Source organism: Scomber japonicus, chromosome 6 (assembly GCF_027409825.1).
Source record: "Scomber japonicus isolate fScoJap1 chromosome 6, fScoJap1.pri, whole genome shotgun sequence".
In the NCBI taxonomy this organism is placed as follows: domain Eukaryota; kingdom Metazoa; phylum Chordata; class Actinopteri; order Scombriformes; family Scombridae; genus Scomber; species Scomber japonicus.
In genome coordinates, this window is record NC_070583.1 from 16,872,576 (window position 1) to 16,884,617 (window position 12,042).

The 12,042-nt window shown below is 38.2% G+C and overlaps 1 protein-coding gene across 1 annotated transcript in view; it reads right to left on the reverse strand.

Moving 5' to 3' along the window:
* pak4 (p21 protein (Cdc42/Rac)-activated kinase 4) overlaps positions 1-11,760 on the reverse strand; it is a 49,113-nt gene extending 37,353 nt beyond the window's left edge. The window contains exon 1 of the mRNA XM_053321200.1: positions 11,619-11,760. The gene's annotated coding sequence lies outside the window, so the exon portion shown is untranslated. The remainder of the gene's footprint in view (positions 1-11,618) is intronic.
* Between the last annotated feature and the right edge of the window lie 282 nt (positions 11,761-12,042).

The window sequence follows — 12,042 nt, forward strand, 5'->3', positions numbered from 1 at the left end:
CATATCGGACAAAATATAGGCTGATACTGATATATGTGTGATAGGCCAATATCAATCCATAATATCAGTCGAGCTCTACTTAACACTCTTCTTTCATTGCTTTCATTTTTAAATTTTTGCATGGTTTTATGGTCTTTTTGAGTTTTATTCTCTTCCTTCAACAGCAATCACCATGTCGTCCATCACTAAGTGAGGCTAGTGATAAACAATACTCAACATCTGAGCGAATTTTAGTGCCAAAAACAAGTCCAGCTGCCTTCAGTGGCTCCCTTAGTAATTCAGATATTCTTGGACTAGATTATGAAAAAAAAACAAAAATTCCTGCTGTAGTTTTATTATTCTTGACAACTGGTTAACAGCATTATAAAGAGGTATTCAATGATTCAACAGCAGCCTCCGGGGTCCATTTTACAGGCTGAGCTCTGCAACAAAAGTCCCGCCTGCGTCATCCAGACTATTCCAGCTTTTTAAAAAAAAGTAAACAAAAAAAGCACCCCCCCCCCCCTCTCTCTTTCTCTCTCTTTTTTCTGTCCTCTATCATATACAAGCATTCCCGTGTATTGCAACACCAGTAGAGCTGAGGTGAAAGTCTCTCTCTCTCTTTGTACTCAGCATGTTTGTCAAACGTCTGTATCACCAGGAACCAGCAGCAGGCCCGAGCTTGATCTGACTTTAAAGCTAATATTAAAAACTGTCTGTACGTGCAAACGCAAGAATAAAACTCTTCTAACTTACAAATATCTTTGGAGTTGAAATTGACCGATTCATTTATTTTTTTAAATGATCAACCTAACTGAAAAAAAATTGATTAGTTGACGTTGTCAAAAAGTGATAATTCTACTTTATGTTTAATACTGAGGTCATACAAAGTCAGAGGTCACTAATAGGCGGATCGCAGTCCGGATCTGGATCCAGACCTGTAACTGATGAAATATAGAGGATTGTTAAATTTAGTCTGAGCGTTTCTATTTTAACGGGCGCAGCTTCTCCAGCTATTATGGTGAAAGTGGAGCAGCCCTGGGAAACTCACAGACCAGTGGGCATAGTGAATCCTCTCACGTGACACTAATCAGCCAATTACTAATCAGTGCATCGGCCACGTGGAGAGACTCGACTATCAATGAGATACACATGGAGAAAATAGTTCATATTTGTTGAGATGTTTTGTTATAAAGTTATTAGATGTCAAATTAAATGTGTGGGTTTAAGTTTAAGTTAAGTTCAAAAATAAAAAGGGATTCTTTTTTATTTTTCTAAAACCAAGCACTTTATTTGAGCTTTTTGTAATTATATGTGTAACTATATTTTAAAATGCCAAGAGTAGACACAGATGCTGATATAACTACAATGCTACTTCAAGGTACTGAAAAATAACACAGACATTATTATGTTTTCCGGACCTTCACTTGAGGACATTTTCATAAACTGGACCTCAGTGAATTTTAATTGAATACCCCTGTACTAAGTTGTGGTGATGTACTGAGGTGAATTATATTGAATGGTGTTCCTAATATTTTGCCCCTCTCATGTATGTTAATTGAGTGGACAAAATATTAGGAAGACTCAATATAACGCACCACCATCAACCACTATGATAAACAAACAATAATAAACAAAGTAGAATTATCACCTTCCTGACAATGTTAACAAAACTGAAAATGTATAAACTTTATAAATGTAGAATTTAAAGCAGAGCTGTTGTATTGGATTGAATTAGACTGCACAGGTGGACCTAATGAAGAGGCCAGTGATGGTATATATTATTAATTTAGTCAAAGAAAACTCTCTCAAATCTTTATATTTCTGACAGTATAACAGGAAGTGAGATTCTGGCTACAGATTCGTTACAGCCTGTTCCTATGGCCAATCTGTATACTGTGTTTTATAGTTTTCTATTAGCCAAAGATGTAGTTTCATCTTTACAAACACACCATGGATCAGAAGAAAACAGACAGAAAACAGTTGCTAATTGTCTTTTTAACATTGTTGTTGATCCCTTCAAACAATGTCACTGCATCTAGAGAAGCTGGATGAAGCTAAACTGACTGGTAACTGAATAAATAAGCACCAGGTAATAGAAACATTTAAAATAAAACACACAGCGATCATATCAGACTCGACTTTATGATTCTTCGCTGTAACTATGGAGAAAAGGGGAGGGGGAAAAAATCCTCTCATGAATGACTGAAGCAGCCAACATCAACACAGATCTGAAGGTGCTCAGGAACAGAGGCACGGACACAGTTTGAATAAAAAACAATACAATATTATAACAATAACACAGCCTATTTTAGAGTGTGAGCTGTAAAGTCTGCAGCATGTACAACAGATATAGTGTTAAGAAGTACAGTCGTTCAGCTGTTAGCAAGGTCAGAAAATGTTGATTTCTGCTTTCCTTGTTCAACCTTTTTGATTAAAAAAGCAAATGTTCCTCTCACTTGTATTTCTGTGCCGTCATGCATTAATCAAGGTCAACTTTATTATCTCACTAGGGGGAAATTCATGTGGTCATATACGTCTCAATAAAACAGAAAAATATGACATACATAATATTAACAGACACACAAACACAAAAAGTATAAAAATAAGACCAAAATGTACAAATAATAGTCAATCTGCACTCAGATTCATTACTGGTGATAGTTACACCACTCATCACTGCTTGATATAAACAGGTGGGATGGGATGGGCACCTTTATCTGTGAGACGAGACATGCACTGGTTCAGTTTCATTTACAAAGTCTTGAAAGGCAACATGCCATTATACATGTGGACTAGGGCTGGGCAATATACTGATATTATATCTATATCGTGGTATGAGACTAAATATACTAGACTAGACTTGTAATATTGCAATATGTCATCAGTGTTGTCTTTTCCTGGTTTTTAAGGCTGCATTACAGTAAAATATATAATTCTATGAACTTATCAGACTGTTCTGTTATTTACCTTTTACCCACTTTGTCATTATATCAACATTACTGATTATTATTTATCAAAAATGTCATAGTGTAAATATTTTGTTAAAGCACCAACAGTCATCTCTGCAAAATCGATATCGATGTATTTGGTCTAAATATGTTTCTGGAGGAAATACATGACTGTTAGAGAAGCCCCGTTTACAAACAGACCTACAATCCACTTTCTCTCTTCTCTTCTCTCAGCGCAGGGTACACTGTCAGCCAGCCCTGTGCTGACAGTGACAGGGCGCATCTCTTTGATCCGAACCGACACAGCCCGTTTGCTCATGCTTCGGGGTCGTTCAATAGAGTAAGTACAAGCAGTTCCCGAAGGACTTCTATGTGTCAGGTGAACTGTTGTTTTGCAAAAACACACTGTTTTTGTTTGTTAAATAAGAGTAATTGCATAAAATAAGTAACGGAATTTGGGAAAAAATAAAACAGATTTTATAGGGCCCTATGTGATACTTTGGCTGGTATAGTATCGTGGGTATTCATTTTGGTATCGTGACAACACTACTTATTTGTGATTAGGGATGTCCCGATCCGATATTGATATCGGAAATCAGTCCGATATCAGCCAAAAAAGTGAATATCGGATTTTATCGGACTGAATCTAAAAACTCCGATATAAACGCTCCGATATAAGCTGTCCATTTACCGCTCCAGCACTTCTATAATAATAGGTGACTCTGGTTTGATCACACTCCAACATGCACAGCCCACGTGATCACAACAACGACAACGTGTGTGCCTGCAGCAAGGTGTAGTGATGTCGGCTGTGTGGAAGTATTTTACTGTAAACTCGGACAAAGACGTTGCAGCTAAATGCAACATTTGTCAGGCGCAAGTGTCCCGTGGAGGGACAGAACCGGGAAGGTTCAATACAACCAACCTCATCGCACATTTGAAAAAACACCACAAAAAAGAACATGAGGATTTTCGCGTGAGCAGCAAGGCGAAGCAACAAGCCTCTGGCTCGCTTCAGCAACCCACGCTGGCCGAAAGCTTTGCAAGACGTGACAAACTACCACGGGACAGCAAAAAGGCAATGGCCATAACAGAGAAGATAGCCCAGTTTATTGTGCTTGATGACCAGCCCCTGTCGGTGGTGAGTAATGTCGGTTTAAACGCTTAATTGGAGCACCTCGAACCTCGCTACATTATTCCTAGCCGCCACTACATTGTAGATAAAACTATACCCCAGATGCACGAAGAGGTTAAAAAGTGTATTGCTATTATTATTTGTTTTATGCTCTTGTTATTAGAGTGATATGTTTATTGTGTTTACACTCTATTCTTCAGTGAAGACTAAGAGTAATTACTACATTGTTTTGGGCACAGTCAGTCAGTGAAACTGGAGCTGTGTGAACTCTTAACTTAGAGCAGTTGGACAGTGGACAATATTGTGTTGTTGTTGTTGTTTTTGTCCCTGCCCACAGTTGTTTCCAACATATGCTGACAGTAAAAAAAATAACTGGAGTGAACTTGAATTGTTTGCACTTTAAAATTTAATTTATTCTATTCAATTGTATAATGATGTTGGTAACCAGTGGTTATTTTGCACTTTAAATATAACATTTTGTTTTTATTGGATTTGTTGAGGTAATACTCTTTTATTTATGTTGAAGGTTAAAATTTATGTAACCAATTGGTTAATAATAAATGGGTCAGTTTTTCCTATACCTACTGTTGCTGACTATTGTTTTCTGTTATATCACTACAACATCAGTAACAGTAACAGTAACATCACTTTATCAAGCCTTTTCTAACATTCCACACAACAAAATAAGGAATAAATATATGTATGATTCGTGCCTATATCGTATCGTATTGATATCGGTATCGGCCAATACTCAAGGCTACAATATCGGTATCGTATCGGAAGTGAAAAAGTCATATCGGGACATCCCTATTTGTGATACATGTTTCTGTGTTATTACATCTGTACTGCTTCTGTTAAGCCAATAAAGTTTATTTGAGTATGAAAGGAAGAGGAAGAGAGAGAGAGAGAGAGAGAGTGAGAGTGAGAGTGAGAGTGAGAGTGAGCGTGAGAGTGAGAGAGAGAGACAAAGAATGAAAGAAAGAAAAACAACTTTCCTCTCTTCCAAAAATTGCTTTCTCCATCGCTCTCCTGACATGGAGGTGGAGACACTGCAGCTCTGGTTATTTGGCCTTTTAGTTGAATCGGTTAACTCTTTTCGCTTCTTCACTTTCTCTCTATTCCTCTGTCTTCCTCTCTCTTTCTCTCACAGACGTCTACCTGCATGCACAGAACAAGTATCTTCTTTCATCTTTGCGCTTCCCTCTTTCTCTTCAGACTATCTCATATCACTCCAGAGACACACACACACACATTCCTTCCTTCCCCCTCTTCTCTTCTCTCTTCTTCTTTTTCAAGCCTATGCCATCTTTTTTTTCTTCTGTGAAACTTGATACCAGAAAAGAAAGAGAGATGAGAGACTTTTTTTTAATGTTTCCAACATTTCTCGTCCACTATAGCCAAAACTAAAACATGGAGATCAGTTTTTATGTTCTTTATATGCACTGTAACTTTTCATTCTGCTGATTTTATCTGTCTTATTCAGTTTTAGATTAATTTTATTTCCAATTCAACCCTTTTAACTGTATCTAAACGTCTTTTTATCATGCAATGTATTGCTTTTATATCTCGTCTTCATGCGTTTTATGTTTTTTGCGAAGCACTTTGAATTGCCTTATTGTTGAAAGTAGGGATAGTTCATTAAAACTGAATAACAGAATAAATGTTCGCGGGGAATAACTTTGACCTCTGTGCTTCCCCTAAATGCAGCTTTGCTCCTCTCTCACCACGGACTGGCATGCTGTAATTTGAAGCAGGATGACAGAGGTGATTTCTTTAGATAGGTCTTTATTATTACAAATATACTGGAGCTTTGCTCTCTATCATAATGTAAAAAAAACAGCAAAGTTAGCAGATCTTTGTAAGCGGATCTGTACTCATACTGTGTGTCAGTGCTGTAGGGGTGCCCTTTTACACACCATGCTTCAACATCTGCTACGGGTCAGTTTGGTCTGTAAACACTGAAACATCACAGCAACTAGTGTCTAAAACACTTCTGATCTACACAATGAATCAGCATCCACCTCTGAACTCTTCCACTTTTCTTTTTATTTCTCTGTACAAAGTACTACAGCAGTAACAGCATATCAATAGAAAACAGCTACACTGGACACCGCTGTTTATAAGACGTTATCGTTCTCAGTGTGGATGGCCCTTTAATCTGTGTAGTGTAGAAGTAAAATGCTATATCTTTGAAGCTCAGAGAGTGAGTTAAACCTCCACTCTCCACTCCAATCTTTACTGAGACAACATCGCTACATTACATTTTCTCTTTCAACAGCCTCCAAATAAAAAGGAGCCAACTCACAGAAAATGGCCGACAATTTAAAGCTTGATAATTAAAACTACCACACATGATGTCTCAAAAGTGACCAATCAACAATCATCAATGTGAAAGCTGTTAAGTTGATGGAAAGACGTCTGAACGGCAGCTGTGTTTGTTTCCCTCGGGTCAACATCCCTCCCTCCCTCCATCCATCCATCCATCCATCCTTCCCTCCCTCCCTCCCTCCCTCCCTCCCTCTTTGCCCCCTGCTGGACGCGTCTTTCAACACTCAACCTACCCTTCCTGACTGTCTCCACCTTCATCGTGACCAAGGCCCACCCCACCCACCCCCGCGTGGTCCAGCCTCAAACGCCTTTCCTGCCGAGCATGATTTGCTTAGGTTTGTCCCTTAAAAAAAAAACCAGCTCGGCTGTCAAGGAAAGGAAAGAAACCCCCGAAAATCTGCTCACAATGGGTACCTATGGTGAGGTACAGATGCTGTTGATGAAAGCAGCAAGTCTGAAAGTGACCTGAAATTAATCAGCAGACAACAGCTAAGAGTTTCAGATTATAATCATAAAAACTAAAGAATAAACTCTCTCTGCTCTGTGAAAGCTTCATCATGTTTATCTGTGACTGATTAGGTCGTTATGAATGATTTGTGTTTCAGAAGTTTGGTAGAGACTGATTATGTGTGGAAATACTGTGACGAGTCAGAATATGAACAGTATGTGAAGGTTAATAGGTTTAATAAGATAGTAGTTATGAGGATTTCTTTTTATGATGTAACAATAAAGGCTTTTTTGACACGTTCTTGTGACTGTTAACTTACTCTTAAGAGACTATTCTCCTATCTCTTTCATATAACATACTCTTATTTTCCTATGTGCAGTGGATTTATCATGTGGATTGATATATATTTGCAATATTTAAATGAGTGATATCTGCTATATAGAGGCGCCTCTGTTTTTTTTTTTAAATCAAGCTATATGACTCAATGCTTCACTTTTGTGCTCTGGAGGTCTTATAATAATGGCAATAATTATTGCCATGTTATATTGTCATGTCTTAGGTAAAATACAATATGATATTGGGTGATAGTAGGTGTTTTTTCTCCAAAAACGAGTGGTGTAAAACCTAAAAAATGCACTCTCTCTGCTCTCTGAAGCATTAATCAAGGTTTAATCACACATTTATTGATCAGTCAGATCAGCTATTGATGCTTTGTAAACAGATCAAAATTTGGTACAGACACTTTTTAGGAGGGGATTCTTACTGTGAGGGTGTAGAATATGAGCAGTATGTAAGGGTTAACACTTTTAATGGCATTTGAATGTCTTTTATTTTACCATGTGTTGCTTTTATATCCTATCTTGATACATTTTATGTTTCATGTAAAGCCTTGTTGTTTAAATGTGCTATAAAAATAAATGTGCCTCGCCTCGCCTCGCCTGTTAGTAGCAATAAAAGGTTTGTACTTTTTACCACCTGTTTGACAGCAGGCAGCCAAATACTTGATGCACATGTCACCGTTACAGATATAGATTTGGTTCAGTAAACATGTCGTTGAGGACAAGGGATGACCCTGACAGCCTGATTTTCTTGTGGGATTCGTACAGTCTTTTTCTTACATCAATATACAACAGACAATGTTATTTCTATGTTGTTTGTTTTGCTGGTCTGGAACCAGATTAAGACACCATCAACTAAATAATCGCTACTATCTCCATTCCTGAGCTGCTTTTTTTGCTTAAAAGTTCATTCCTCACCTGCTGATTTCACAGATGTAACACATTCCTTGAAAAAAGATTCTCAAAAGATCAGCAGTACAATTAATAGTGGAAGAATAAAGTAATTTATCACATGTGACCCTGACTACAGGCTGCGTTTTGTAAGGTGTACCTATCATGTGATCTGTTGTCATAGATACTCTGTTTAATTTCCAGTAGCTAAAGACTTAAGTACCAACACAGCCTGTTACAGGTAACAGACCTGCATTAAAAGTCCTACATAAGTGAAAGACCCCTCCAAAAGGGTCAGCAGATAAATGTGAAGGGAGGTGAGATAATTAATGGGAGAGGAAAGAAGAAAAAACAAACACATAATTTCTGTAACTTTTTGGGTGAAATATTGGATCATTTGAACTTTTATTGTAATGAAACCATGTGAGAAGTTTAGAGGGAAAGTCACTATTTTGATGGAGCTGTTAACTCATAGACATCTGAAATGTGAACCCGACTACACGCTGCTTTTTGTAAGACATTAAAAGACAAAAAGGTTGAGTTTCATCTTTAACAATGTGTTGTATTTTAAAAGCTTGTTATATTTTCCATTGTGTCAAATTCTCATCTGAAAAGTAACTAAAGCTGTCAAATAAATATAGTGGAGTAGAAAGTAGAAAGTAGTATCAAATGGAAACACTCAAGTAAAGTACAACTACCATAAATGTACAATTAAATACAGGACAGGAGTTATTTTCAACTACTTATTTTTGCTTAAAAAAGGTTCAGTCCTCACTTGCTAATTTCACAAATGTAACACACTCCTTGAAAAAAGTCACAAAAACACACATCAGCAGTACATCTAACAGTGAAAAAATATAGTAATGAACAAATACATTATCATATGTGAACCCGACAATACACTGCTTTTTGTAAGATGTCAAAAGCCACAAAGGTTGAAAAACTCTGGTCTAATCTTAATGTGGTGTATTTTAAAAGCGTGTTATATTATCTGCTGTGTCAAATATTCATCTGTAAAGTAACTAAAGCTGTCAAATAAATGTAGTGGAGTAGAAAGCACAATATTTCCCTCTGAAATGTAGTGGAGTGGAAGTATAAAGTAGCATAAGTTCGAAATATTTAAGTACAATTTTGAGGTATTTGTACTTTATTTAAATACTGTACTTGAGTAATTATACAATGGCAGCTATATACCATGACATTATTGCTAATTACTGTATGTTTTATGTAGCTACTTAGCTTTAAGTAATATCTCTACAATAGTATTAACCATTTGTGGAAAGTAGTTAAATGATGTCTTAAAACAGCAGTCAGGAGCCCAAATGTATTCTTAAATACAGGACCTTGAGTTACTTTCCACCACTGACTATTAATAAATTCTTAATTATAACTTCTCAAAGCTGAAATCTTCTGATACAGACAGTATGCAGATGTACCAGTGACACTTTGGTCACCTGATCTGTGGCTCTTGGTAATTTCCCAGCTTGGGTAGGCACCTAGTTCCTGCTTGGTACAGCGATTCCTGCTAATCGACTTAAGCCTGATTTATGCTTCTGCGTTGGAACTATGCCGTTGGAACTATGCCGCCGTTGACCTTTCGAAGTTCTGCGTCGAGGGAACGCATTGATCTGCAATTCACTGCCATGTCGCGGGGGGGGGTGACTGTGCATGTATTTGTGTGTGGTTTCAGAGGACTCATATCCGTATCCTTGTTTATCTTCCGGACACAGTAGCATGTAGCATTGCACTATGTGCTCTAATAACAGAAAAGACGTACCTTTTGTTCATTAGTAATAATAATGGCGGTGTTGCAGGAAGAAAGACCGGAAAAAGCAACTGCCAGAGGAACTGACGTTTTGAGCGGCCCAATCACAGCCCTTGCGGTCCGCGTTGCCGTGACGCATAGGATTTTTTGGAGGTGTATGTCAGGCTACGGTGTAGGGGTCCACGTCGATGCAGCCCTCTGCGGACGTGGACGTGACGCAGAAGTATAAATCAAGCTTTACAGAGCATGATGTAGACCTGGGGGGGGGGGGGGGGGGGGGGGTTGATTTTGATAAGGGTGCTCACTGCACTGCTGGGGTATGTGAGCAAGAAAGTGAGTGACCCCTCCATACTGCTCTGGTATCCCAGGAATGTGAGGTTTGCCAAGCACTAATCGCACAACCTTGCTGAGTAATTGACTGCACACAAAATATCTTTTTACACTCATAAACTCACAGACCTGCTCATGTCCAGTGTCAGTGAGTAACTGGTTACATGTTTATTTAATTATAAAATAAATATAACTATAATCTGTTGCAGTTACTGAGAAAAAAACAATGGAATTGAGATGCTGTCCTAAAAAGTGCAGAAACAAACAATAATAAATAAATAATTACTTCTAAAAAAAGCCATTATTTACAGCAGCAAAAGCTGCTTTTTACTCTGTTAGTGTGTACTTTCAATGTCCTAAAGCATTTGCCTGAGGGCAGCAGCTCAAACAGCGAGTACCATATTAGGATATTCAAAATCTAAGAGGATATCAATAAAATATTGATTTACTGCCCTGCCCTCCTGCATGTCAGTATCCATGAAAAACAGCTGAACTTAGATGTTGGTGCTTAATGTGTACACTTACCCTAACAGCTGAAAACATTGGTTTGAAAATTAGAAAAGTTATCAAATGTAATAAGTTACATTACTTTGATGAATAAATTGAAATAGTTACATTACTTATTACATTTTAAATCATCTGTAATCTACTGCTACACTCAGACATAACACACACACACACAAACACACAGACATACATGCCAGCTGAGTGGGGTGGAAAGGAAGAGGGAGGAAAACGTGAAAGACAAGAGGATGTAGAGAAATCACTTGTGCAATTTAAAATAAAATAAAAAAGTGGAGTTAAGGAGAGGAAGGGGGACAACTCTCAGACAGACAATATCCTCTTTCCTCCGGCAGCATGCCCAGACTGTACGCACGCATGTACGCACGCTCGCTCACACACACACACACACACACACACACACACATACACATCCCCATTCAGGTGACAATGAACCGGTTAAACTCACCGGCACATACAACAATACACACACAACATATATATATCCAAAAACAGATGAATGACAATAAAGACAAGACGAATGCAGTGATTCAGGACTTACAGGTAAAATTACCAGAACTGGCTCGTCTCCTGGATTTACCATTAAGCCCCACAAGCGAGCTTAGAGGGTCTTAGCAAAGAAACACGTAAAAACCATCTTCTTATTAAGTTAAAACCAACTTTAACAAGTGATTCCTCACATTGTATCTCGGTCATACTTTAAAAGCGACAACCTCTACATCTCACCCGTACGCTATTTCTCATAACATGCACACAAATAGAAATAACACACGTAAAGTAAAGTTAGCCTCTTCTTCTCAAAAAAACAGACTGACCAGACTTTAACGCAAGCTAACGTTAGCCGCCGTTAGCATCTACACGGTTTGAACAGAGACGCGGCAGCAGCTTTTAAAACAGTGAAGTTTTTACACCCTAAAATGTGCTTACTCACCCCCCGAAACTCCCAGGTACACGTTTCCAGCTGCCGCCGAGGTGTGGAGTAAAAACTTTGTGCTATTTAAAAGAGGTGAAGCACACTAACTTTGATCAAACTGTGTGACATTAGCCCGAAGTCTCACTTTCCCGACGCCATGTTGAACGGTGTGTGTGTGTATGGGAGGGGGGGGGGGGGGTACTACATCCGGGAAACTGCAGCCAAGCACCATGGCAACCGAGTGTGCAGCCGGTCACCAAGGAGACGGAGATAGCTAGATAGATAGCTAGAGAGATAGATAGATAGCTTGTGATGGGACACCTTTTTCGGCTTTCTTTCTCTATCTATCTATTATATCTATATGTGAAGGGAGCTGTTGATTTAAACATTAATGAAGAAGCTATTAAATGGGAATGTGCAAATGTTCATAGTATAAACAGTA